Below are 9,836 nucleotides of genomic sequence, written 5' to 3' on the forward strand. Positions count from 1 at the left end.
AAACACAAGCTAACATACGGAATTGTTTTAAGATAGTCATACCAATAATAATTTAGCTATTCGTTTTTATTTTTTATTTTAAGACCCCGTAAGGTATCAATAAAACATATACAAAAATGATTGGATGAAACATTGAATTTGGCATTACTAGCCCATAGAAACACATTGAATAACAGTCCTTACTGCTACTAGCCCATAGAAACACATTGAATAACAGTCCTTACTGCTATTAACCAATAGAAACACATTGAATAACAGTCCTTACTGCTATTAACCAATAGAAACACATTGAATAACAGTCCTTACTGCTATTAACCAATAGAAACACATTGAATAACAGTCCTTACTGCTATTAACCAATAGAAACACATTGAATAACAGTCCTTACTGCTATTAACCAATAGAAACACATTGAATAACAGACAGTCCTTACTGCTATTAACCAATAGAAACACATTGAATAACAGACAGTCCTTACTGCTATTAGCCAATAGAAACACATTGAATAACAGATAGTCCTTACTGCTATTAGCCAATAGAAACACATTGAATAACAGTCCTTACTGCTATTAGCCAATAAAAGTATTTATTCCCTTATTTTAGTCACTAAACTATCTCCATATATACTTTTTTTTTTTTTGTGAGAAGTGAGAGGAGGAGAGGTGGATAGAGAGAGTGAGGAGGGAGGAGGGAGAGAGAGAGGGAGGAGATAAAGAGAGATGGAGATGAGAGATAGGGAGGGAGGAGATTAAGAGAGAGGAGGGGAGAGATGGAGAGATAGGGAGAGAGAAGTCAGAGGAGGAGAGGTGGATAGAGAGAGTGAGGAGGGAGAAGGATGGAGAGAGAGGGAGGAGATAAAGAGAGAGGAGGGTAGAGATAGAGGGATAGGGAGAGAGAAGTCAGAGGAGGAGAGGTGGATAGAGAGAGTGAGGAGGGAGAAGGATGGAGAGAGAGAGGGAGGAGATAAAGAGAGATGGAGATGAGAGATAGGGAGGGAGGAGATTAAGAGAGAGGAGGGGAGAGATGGAGAGATAGGGAGAGAAGTGAGAGGAGGAGAGGTGGATAGAGAGAGTGAGGAGGGAGGAGGAGGGAGAGAGAGAGAATAGGAAAGGTGACAGTTTGTAGCCTGTACGGTGAAGCTAGCTCTTCATGCCTTTCTGTCCCGTACCCTAGTGTGTGTACAGATCTTAACCTGATCTCTCTTTCGTTGTGGAAAAATTTACTGATTTCATCGGGAAATTCAAATAAGCATTGTGATTGGCTAAAAATGTGCAGTTCTGTTTCTCTCCAATGGGGGGCAGTCGAGTCATTGGGATCAGGGCTATATTAAAATAGTATTCTCTCTCTCTCTCTCTCTCTCTCTCTCTCTCTCGCTCGCTAGGCTTAGGTCTTATTACTGCGACATTCAAATATACAAACATGTATCTGACAGCCAAACACATCAATCTTAATAACACAAGATAGATATTGGTCTCCACTAGGCTACGACACACAAGTGTCTTTCAGGGGTGGGCAATTCCAGTCCTCGAAGGGCCTGATTGGTGTCACAGTTTTGCCCCAGCACCCAGCTAACACACCTGACTCCAATAATCACCTAATCACGATCTTTAGTTTAGAATGTAATTTCATTAATCAAAGCTGTGTTTGCTAGAGACGGAGAAACATTGTGACACCAAATCAGGCCCCTGATGACTGGAGTTTCCCCTGTTAGTGTACGTATCTAGAGGTTATGAATGAACTGTCAAAAATGTTGTCCAGACGTGGCCTGGAGTGGTCTTTGCGGCTCCCATGGCTGCTAGAGAAGTGCTGCTTTATATAGACCTTGCGTGTTGGGTTTGATTCTAGCCCAAGCACTTCTGGACACAAATAACACCATGTCCGGATAGACTTGATGTTATTACACATTTAAAATATGGACATGAGACATTTATTAATTTTCCTTGATAAGAAATGACCCTACCAGACACTTTTTGGATAACGTCAATAGTAAACAAATAAAACAGTACCGCAACGTTATTTCGAAGTGTCAGGTAAATCGCCACAGCAGCTTTACAGTGGTAAACGAAGAAATACTTGGTTTCTATTGTACAGAATGCTTCCCCATCTACCTTGTTAGCCTTGTTAGCCTTGTTAGCCTTGTTAGCCTTGTTAGCCTTGTTAGCTAGCTTTGGCTAACCCACAATCTGATAGAAAGAGTCTCCTGTTTTTAACTCCTCATATCTGATTTGGTGTCAGAATGCTTCTAAAAATAGATAAATCACCTTTAGACTGTTCGAAAAAAGGACTAAGTTGTTTCCGATGACAATACCAACCAGATGGCGAAAATGTATCTTGAAAGACTTTGTTTGGAAAGCAGGACTAAGGAGGAGAGGAAGGGGCGAAGCGAGAGGGCTCAATCTCGCCAAAATAATAAGCCCAAGGCGTTTCTATTAATTTCACAATAAAACCTTCTTTTTTTTTTACAAAAAATGTTTACACCAAGTGGGATTTTTTTTTTCTCACTCAGGATGAATAGGAAAGTGTTCCGACCGTCAAACAATCAGTACAGAAATGTCCATATTAATCATGTTACTAGTATGCAAATCACACACATTTCACCATGGAATTAAATTGATGTCAAAAGTATAATTTTTTTGTGCATTTTAGCTAACCCTAACTCTTCTTTACTAACCTTAACCTTCTCCTCCTAATCTGCTACATTAATTATCCTAACCTGCTTACAAACGTTCATTATCCTAACTTGCCCACGAAAAGTAAATTTTTGACAAAACCGTATCCCTTCTATAAAAAAAACTGATTGACTTTCCAACCATCCCTTCTCTCCTTTCCACTTCGAAGGGTATTTTCTTCTCTTGGCTGGTACAGTCTCCTCCCCCCTCCGTTTTGCCAGAGATCTAGCTAACGTTAGCTAGCTACATGGTTGACACTGAGGCTACCTAGCTAGATTAGCCAGCTTATCTAGTGGCAACCTAATGTGATAGCTAGTCAGCTATTTCCACACACATTTGATGAATCTGTTCACTATTTATGCCAATGATAAGATGGCTAGTTGGCCAACGAACAGAGATTATATGAGGAGTTAAAAACAGGAGACACTTTCTGTCAGATTGTGGGTTAGCCAAAGCTAGCTAACAAGGCTAACAAGGTAGATGGGGAAAAAAATAAAAACTAACATTGAATATCCCTTTGAGCATGGTGAAGTTATTCGTTAGACTTTGGATGGTGTATCAATACACCCAGTCACTACAAAGATACAGGCATACTTCATAACTCAGTTGCCGGAGAGGAAGGAAACTGCTCAGGGATTTCACCATGAGGCCAATGGTGACTTTAAAACAGTTCCAGAGTTTAATGGATGTGAAAGGAGAGAACTGAGGATGGATCAACAACATTGTAGTTACACCACGATACTAACCTAATTGACATAGTGAAAAGAAGGAAGCCTGTACAGAATAAAAATATTTCAAAACATCCATCCTGTTTGCAACAATGCACTAAAGTAATACTATAAAAAATTGGCAAAGCAATTAACTTACTATGCTTGTAATCGTTAAGGACTGGTGAGTTTTTCAGGATAAAAAATGTACAGAATGGAGCTAAGCACAGGCAAAATCCTATAGGAAAACCTGGTTCAGTCTGCTTTCCACCAGACACTGGGAGATTAATTCACTTTTCAGCAGGACAATATCCTAAAACACAAGGCCAAATCTAGTTATCAAGTTATCGAGTTATCAAGACAGGGAATGTTCCTGAATGGCAGAGTTTTGACTTAAATCTGCTTGATAATCTATGGCAAGAATTAATTACACAGAACTTGAATAATTAGCAAATATTGTACAATCCAGGTGTGCAAATTTTATCCAGAAAGACTCACAGCTGTAATCGCTGCCAAGGTGATTCTAACATGTGAATACTTATTAAATGGGATATTTTCAATACACTTGCAAAAAATGTCTAAACACATTATGGGGTATTGTGTGTAGATGGGTGACATTTTTTTAATTTATTGAATCCATTTTGAATTCAGGCTGTAACAAAAATGTGGAATAAGTCAAGGGGTATGAATACTTTCTGAAGGCACTGTATATAATAATCACTCAACAGAAATGCATTGGGACTAAATAGTGAAAGTGAAAGACTTTAATTAATAATATGCAACACATCCAAAAGACCGTTGTTGGGACGACTGGAATAATCTTTTGACACTGTAACTAAGAGAGAAACAAACAAATTATCACTATGCTTAAACCTGTCTTTCTGTAACGATTCTCGTCTGGTGGAAGGAGAAGAGGACCAAAATGCAGCGTGGTAAGTGTTCGTCATATTTTAATTGAAAACTGAACACTACACAAAAATAACAACGAGGAGAAAACGAAACAGTTCTGCAAGGTGAACAGACACTAACACAGAAAATAAACACCGACAACCAAAATGGGGAAAACAGGCTACCTAAGTATGATTCTCAATCAGAGACAACGATCGACAGCTGCCTCTGATTGAGAACCACACCAGGCCAAAACACAGAAATATAACAACATAAAAAAAATAACATAGACTACCCACCCCAACTCACGCCCTGACCAACCTAGCACAAAGACATAGAAAAGGAACTAAGGTCAGAACGTGACTCTTTCATGTTGGTGATGAAGAAACGCATCAGAGACATAATGTTAAAATCAAATGTTTTTAATTAACAAAAATCACAACATTGTCTATCGTCATTTTATTTGACTGCGCAAGTCGGGCCGTTGCCCAAGGACAGACTGAGTGAAAGAGAGACATTGCAGCACCATGGTAGGTTAATTCAATCAATGTAAATGGGACTCCACCAGACACGTATATAGTAGTGATGTATATATATATATATATATAGTATATAGTAGTGATGTATATATATATATAGTATATGGTAGTGATATATATATATATATATATACATATATAGTATATGGTAGTGATGTATATATATATACATATATAGTATATGGTAGTGATGTATATATATATATATATACAGTGGGGAGAACAAGTATTTGATACACTGCCGATTTTGCAGGTTTTCCTACTTACAAAGCATGTAGAGGTCTGTAATTTTTATCATAGGTACACTTCAACTGTGAGAGACGGAATCTAAAACAAAAATCCAGAAAATCACATTGTATGATTTTTAAGGAAATTATTTGCATTTTATTGCATGACATAAGTATTTGATCACCTACCAACCAGTAAGAATTCCGGCTCTCACAGACCTGTTAGTTTTTCTTTAAGAAGCCCTCCTGTTCTCCACTCATTACCTGTATTAACTGCACCTGTTTGAACTCGTTACCTGTATAAAAGACACCTGTCCACACACTCAATCAAACAGACTCCAACCTCTCCACAATGGCCAAGACCAGAGAGCTGTGTAAGGACATCAGGGATTAAATTGTAGACCTGCACAAGGCTGGGATGGGCTACAGGACAATAGGCAAGCAGCTTGGTGAGAAGGCAACAACTGTTGGCGCAATTATTAGAAAATGGAAGAAGTTGAAGTTGACGGTCAATCACCCTCGGTCTGGGGCTCCATGCAAGATCTCACCTCGTGGGGCATCAATGATCATGAGGAAGGTGAGGGATCAGCCCAGAACTACACGGCAGGACCTGGTCAATGACCTGAAGAGAGCTGGGACCACAGTCTCAAAGAAAACCATTAGTAACACACTATGCCGTCATGGATTAAAATCCTGCAGCGCACGCAAGGTCCCCCTGCTCAAGCCAGCGCATGTCCAGGCCCGTCTGAAGTTTGCCAATGACCATCTGGATGATCCAGAGGAGGAATGGGAGAAGGTCATGTGGTCTGATGAGACAAAAATAGAGCTTTTTGGTCTAAACTCCACTCGCTGTGTTTGGAGGAAGAAGAAGGATGAGTACAACCCCAAGAACACCATCCCAACCGTGAAGCATGGAGGTGGAAACATCATTCTTTGGGGATGCTTTTCTGCAAAGGGGACAGGACGACTGCACCGTATTGAGGGGAGGATGGATGGGGCCATGTATCGCGAGATCTTGGCCAACAACCTCCTTCCCTCAGTAAGAGCATTGAAGATGGGTCGTGGCTGGGTCTTCCAGCAAGACAACGACCCGAAACACACAGCCAGGGCAACTAAGGAGTGGCTCTGTAAGAAGCATCTCAAGGTCTTGGAGTGGCCTAGCCAGTCTCCAGACCTGAACCCAATAGAATATCTTTGGAGGGAGCTGAAAGTCCGTATTGCCCAGCGACAGCCCCGAAACCTGAAGGATCTGGAGAAGGTCTGTATGGAGGAGTGGGCCAAAATCCCTGCTGCAGTGTGTGCAAACCTGGTCAAGAACTACAGGAAACGTATGATCTCTGTAATTGCAAACAAAGGTTTCTGTACCAAATATTAAGTTCTGCTTTTCTGATGTATCAAATACTTATGTCATGCAATAAAATGCAAATTAATTACTTAAAAATCATACAATGTGATTTTCTGGATTTTTGTTTTAGATTCCGTCTCTCACAGTTGAAGTTTACCTATGATAAAAATTACAGACCTCTACATGCTTTGTAAGTAGGAAAACCTGCAAAATCGGCAGTGTATCAAATACTTGTTCTCCCCACTGTATATATATATAGTATATGGTAGTGATATATATATATATATATATATATATATATATATAGTATATGGTAGTGATTCATTAAAAATCCTACAATGTGATTTTCTGGGGAAAAAAATAAAATTTTGTCTGTCATAGTTGAAGTGTACCTATGATGAAAATTACAGGCCTCTCTCATCTTTTTAAGTGGGAGAACTAGCACAATTGGTGGCTGACTAAATACTTTTTTGCCCCACTGTATATAGTATATAGTAGTGATGTATATATATATATAGTATATGGTAGTGATGTATATATATATATAGTATATGGTAGTGATGTATATATATATATGTATAGTATATAGTAGTGATGTATATATATATATATATATATAGTATATGGTGGTGATGTGTATATACATGTATATATATATAGTATATAGTAGTGATGTATATAATGTTGAAGTCGGAAGTTTACATACACCTTAGCCAAATACATTTAAACTCAGCTTTTCACAATTCCTGATATTTAATCCTAGTAAAAATTCCCTGTCTTTTTTATTTATTTATTTATTTTTAATTTTTATTTAATTTCACCTTTATTTAACCAGGTAGGCTAGTTGAGAACAATTTCTCATTTGCAACTGCGACCTGGCCAAGATAAAGCAAAGCAGTTTGACACAAACAACAACACAGAGTTACACATGGAATAAACAAAACATACAGTCAATAATACAGTAGAACAAAAAGAAAACAAAAAGTCTATATACAGTGAGTGCAAATGAGGTAAGATAAGGGAGTTAAGGCAATAAATAGGCCATGGTGGCGAAGTAATTACAATTTAGCAATTAAACACTGGAATGGTAGATGTGCAGAAGATGATGTGCAAGTAGAGATACTGGGGTGCAAAGGAGCAAGATAAATACATAAATGCAGCATGGGGATGAGGTAGTTGGATGGGCTATTTACAGATGGGCTATGTAGAGGTGCAGTGATCTGTGAGCTGCTCTGACAGCTGGTGAGGGAGATATGAGTCTCCAGCTTCAGTGATTTTTGCAGTTCGTTCCAGTCATTTGCAGCAGAGAACTGGAGGGAAAGGCGATCAAATGAGGAATTGGCTTTGGGGTGACCAGTGAGATATACCTGATGGAGCGTGTGCTACAGGTGGGTGCTGCTATGGTGACCAGTGAGCTGAGATAAGGCGGGGCTTTACCTAGCAGAGACTTGTAGATGACCTGGAGCCAGTGATTTGGCGACGAGTATGAAGTGAAGGCCAGCCAACGAGGGCATACAGATTGCAGTGGTGGGTAATATATGGGTCTTTGGTGACAAAACGGATGGCACTGTGATAGACTGCATCCAATTTGTTGAGTAGTGTTGGAGGCTATTTTATAAATTACATCGCTGAAGTCGAGGATCGGTAGGATGGTCAGTTTTACGACGGAATGTTTGGCAGCATGAGTGAAGAATGCTTTGTTGCGAATAGGAAGCCGATTCTAGATTTAATTTTGGATCGGAGATGCTTAATGTCAGTCTGGAAGGAGAGTTTACAGTCTAACCAGACACCTAGGTATTTGTAGTTATCCACATATTCTAAGTCAGAACCGTCCAGAGTAGTGATGATGGACGGGCGGGCAGGTGCGGGCAGCGATCAGTTGAAGAGCATGCATTTAGTTTTACTAGCATTTAAGAGCAGTTGGAGGCCACGGAAGGAGAGTTGTATGGCATTGAAGCTCGTCTGGAGGTTAGTTAACACAGCGTCCAAAGAAGGGCCAGAAGTATACAGAATGGTGTCGTCTGCGTAGAGGTAGATCAGAGAATCACCAGCAGCAAGAGCGACATCATTGATGTATACAGAGAAAGAATCAGCCCGAGAATTGAACCATGTGGCACCCCCATAGAGACTGCTAGAGGTCCGGACAACAGTCCCTCCGATTTGACACACTGAACTCTATCGGAGAAGTAGTTGGTGAACCAGGCGAGGCAGTCATTTGAGAAACCAAGGCTGTTGAGTCTGCCAAGAAGAATGTGGTGATTGACAGAGTTGAAAGCCTTGGCCAGGTCGATGAATACAGCTGCACAGTATTGTCTCTTATCAATGGCGGTTATAATATCGTTTAGGACCTTGAGCGTGGCTGAGGTGCACCCATGACCAGCTCTGAAACCAGATTGCATAGCGGAGAAGGTACGGTGGGATTCGAAATGGTCGGTAATCTGTTTGTTAACTTTCGAAGACCTTAGAAAGTCAGGGTAGGATAGATATAGGTCTGTAGCAGTTTGGGTCTAGAGTGTCACCCCCTTTGAAGAGGGGGATGACCTCGGCAGCTTTCCAATCTTTGGGGATCTCAGACGATACGAAAGACAGGTTGAACAGGCTAGTAATAGGAGTTGCAACAATTTTGGCAGATCATTTTAGAAAGAGAGGGTCCAGATTGTCAAGCCCGGCTGATTGTAGGGGTCCAGATTTTGCAGCTATCTGGATTTGGGTGAAGGAGAAATGGGGGAGGCTTGAGCAAGTTGCTGTGGGGGGTGCAGGGCTGTTGACCGGGGTAGGGCCTAGCCAGGTGGAAAGCATGGCCAGCTGTTAGAAAAAGGCTTATTGAAATTCTCAATTATTGTGAATTTATCGGTGGTGACAGTGTTTCCTATCCTCAGTGCAGTAGGCAGCTGGGAGGAGGTGCTCTTATTCTCCATTGACTTTACAGTGTCCCAAAACTTTTTGGAGTTTGTGCTGCAGGATGCAAATTTCTGTTTGAAAAAGCTAGCCTTTGCTTTCCTAACTGCCTGTGTATATTGGTTCCTAACTTCCCTGAAAGTTGCATATCGCGGGGGATATTCGATGCTAATGCCGTATGCCACAGGAGGTTTTTGTGCTGGTCAAGGGTCTCAGGTCTCGAGTGAACCCAGGACTATATCTGTTCCTGGTTCTACATTTTTTTTGAATGGGGCATGCTTATTTAAGATGGTGAGGAAAGCACTTTTAAAGAATGACCAGGCATCTTCTACTGACGGAATGAGGTCAATATCCTTCCAGGATACTCGGGCCAGGTCGATTAGAAAGGCCTGCTCGCTGAAGTGTTTTAGGGAGCGTTTGACAGTGATGAGGGGTGTTCATTTGACCGCAAGCAATGAGGCAGTGATCTCTGATTGGTTGAAGACACCAGAGGTGTATTTGGAGGGCAGGTTGGTTAGGATGATATCTATGAAATTATGCAGAAGTCCAGGTAATTCCGAAGG

Source organism: Salvelinus alpinus, chromosome 28, assembly GCF_045679555.1.
Source record: "Salvelinus alpinus chromosome 28, SLU_Salpinus.1, whole genome shotgun sequence".
Lineage (NCBI taxonomy): Eukaryota > Metazoa > Chordata > Actinopteri > Salmoniformes > Salmonidae > Salvelinus > Salvelinus alpinus.